The sequence below is a fragment of the Marmota marmota genome, unplaced genomic scaffold (assembly GCF_001458135.2).
Source record: "Marmota marmota marmota unplaced genomic scaffold, marMar, whole genome shotgun sequence".
Classification (NCBI taxonomy): Eukaryota; Metazoa; Chordata; class Mammalia; order Rodentia; family Sciuridae; genus Marmota; species Marmota marmota.
The window spans coordinates 7,027,148-7,030,025 of NW_025999842.1; the positions used below are offsets into that span (position 1 = coordinate 7,027,148).

Sequence of the window (2,878 nt, forward strand, 5' to 3'; positions counted from 1 at the left end):
AATAATAGTCAGGTGAGGTGTGGTTAGAGGAGGTGGGTCACCGGGGCTGTGCCCCATAGGGCTTATCTTCCCTACTGCCCCTTACCTTCACTCTGATTTCTGGCCACCCTAAGCTGACCACACCTCTGCCATTCCCTTCCTCCATGATGCTCTACTTTACCTTGGGCACAGAACAGTGAAGACAGCTGATAGGGAACCAAACCTCTGAAACTCTGAGCCAAAATAAACTTTCCTCCTCTAAGCTGCTCTTGTCATGTATTTAGGTCACAGTGACAAAAAGCTAACTAGCACATCAGTCAACTTAATTTTTATTCATTTGTGAAATACTCTTCTCTTGCTGGAGATTGACATAGAATTGATTCCGTTTGATAAAGATTTTTAGATTGCCTCCTATGTGCCTGGAAGTTTGGAAAATACATAAGCCATACTCCTGTCCTCAGGGAATTTGAAGTGTAGTATCTGAGGCAGAATATAAATAGTAATTGTTGAGTGTAATAATAGAATTATGGAGATGATAAACAGGCAGAATAAAGCAATTACTGATTAAGTGTCCAAGAAGGGTATCCCAACAGTTTTAAAGTATAGATAGGAGTCTATCAGATGGGAAAGTTGGGAAAAATCATAGTAGGAAGAAGAAACATGAATGAAGGCAAAGAGAAGTGAACAACATAGCAAGTCACGGAAGAGGTAGTTCATACTTGTGGAGAGACACTCATGGACAGATCAGAAAGGGCTTTGAATGCCAGTGTTAGGAGCTTTCCATGAATAGTTGGGCCCCATAGCAGGATTGAAACAGAGAAATCTCAGATTTATATTAATAAGACAATTCATCTAGCAGATAAATCAGAGAAGAAGAAGTTGGAGAAAGAAGGCAAGGAAATTGTAACTAAAGTATAGCACAAGATGCAAAGACACAAAATCAAGGCTGTGGCAAAAAAAGAGCTATGCTTAAGAGATAATATGAGAGACAAGTAAGATTTGATGTTTAACTCAATATGGCCAGGGAGGGAAAAAATAAACACTGGAAAAAAACCACTTTGTGTTTCCATCTTGACAGAGTGATGAATGTTGAATCACCAATGGGACTAAAGAAAATTGGGTGAAGGGTTGGGGGTGTAGATAATGAGTTGTTAGGACATGTTGCATTTGACAAGTCCTGGAAATTGTTAGGAGGCAATTATATTTTCAGGCAAAGTCTATATTACGAAGCACAGTTTGGGGAGTTATGGCACAGGTAAAAATCAAGGGTGAGAGTAAGGACAGGATTGTCTAGGATGAGATATAAATTGGCAGGAGTTATTAAAAATAAATCCTGATGAATATTTAAATAATGGGTGAAGAAAGAAGAATCAGTGAATAAGACTAAAATGGAGCAGAAGTATGAGAAAAGCCAAAAAGGTGTGTTACATGCCTAGGGAAGATAGAATTTCAAGGATGAAGGAGTGATGAAACTAACTTTGAAGGTAGAGAAATCAAGAACTGGATATGACCTAACATGTGATTAAATAGAAGAAACTAGTAAGTGGAATAGGATTCAAGAGAGATTTCAAAGTTAAGGACCATTTTGAAAATATTAATATGCATAAGCTTATATTAATATGCAGAGTACACTTTTCTTTGAAAAAGCTAGACTGAAGAAGAAAATAGAGAAATAGGATGGTAATAAAAGGAGGATAAATCTTCATAGAAAACTTTTGGTTATAAAAACAAATAATCAAATCAATAAACAGGCAAATGAACAGACACTTCTCAAAAGAAGAAATATGAATGGACATTCACTATATAATGACTATGCATGTGTCCCCAGACATAGTTCTTTCCCTGGGTCTGATTTTATAAATGCTGGTGATAAACAAAAGCAAAAACAAAAACAAACAAACAACAACAACAAATAGAACAAAGAAGAAGAAATATAAACGGCCAACAAATATATGAAAATATGTTCAAGGTCTCCAGCAATTAGGGAATTGCAAATCAAAACTACACTGAGATTTCATCTCATTCCAGTCAGAATGTCAATCATCAAAATACAAATAATAATAAATGGTGGAGAGAATATGGAGGAAAAAAACCAAACCACTTTTACACTGTTTGTGGGTTGTAAATTAGTACAACCACTATAGAATTCTGAATGGAGGTTCTTCAAAAGATTAGGAATGGAACCACCATACGACAACTATGCCACTTCTCAGTATTTATCCTAAAGAATTAAAGTCTGCATACTATAGCAATACATGCATACCCTTGTTTATAGCAGTATAATTCACAAAAGCCAAACATTAGAACTAGCCTAGGCACATTCATCAATGAATGAATGGATAAAGAATATATGGCAGATGAATGGAATTTTATTCAGCCATAAAGAAGAATGAAATTATTTGCAGAAAAGTGGATGGAACTTGAAAACAGTACATTAAGTGAAATAAGCCAAACTTAGAAAGTCAAGAGTCATACGGTCTCTCTCACATGTGGAAGCTAGACAGACAAAAAGGGGAAAAAGGTGAGTGTGTGGGGGTAAGGATCTCATGAAAATTGAAGGAAGATCAGTAGAGTAGAGGAAAGGGACCAGGAAAAGGAAGGAAGTGTGGGAAAGAGACAATACTAGGGAATGATATTGGCCAAAATTTATTGTTCTTGTATGCATGTAGGAAGACATAGCAATGAGTCCCACCATTATGTACAACTATAACAATTATGTACAATAAAAATATGAAAAAAATAAAAATGTTACATAAATTAAAAAATAGAAATACTTTTGTTTCTTTTTGGGTGAAAGAGACCTCAACCTGTTTGAAAAGTGAAAACAAGACTATATAGAGGAACAGAAGAGAGGGATAAGAAAGCAATTTGGAGGAAAGGGGGTGAGAGATCATTGCTT

At 35.9% G+C, this 2,878-nt stretch overlaps 1 pseudogene; it reads left to right on the forward strand.

Annotated features, from left to right (window-relative positions):
• Window positions 1-1,732: 1,732 nt before the first annotated feature.
• On the forward strand, window positions 1,733-1,854 carry LOC125616054 (annotated as a pseudogene).
• The last annotated feature ends 1,024 nt before the right edge of the window (window positions 1,855-2,878 follow it).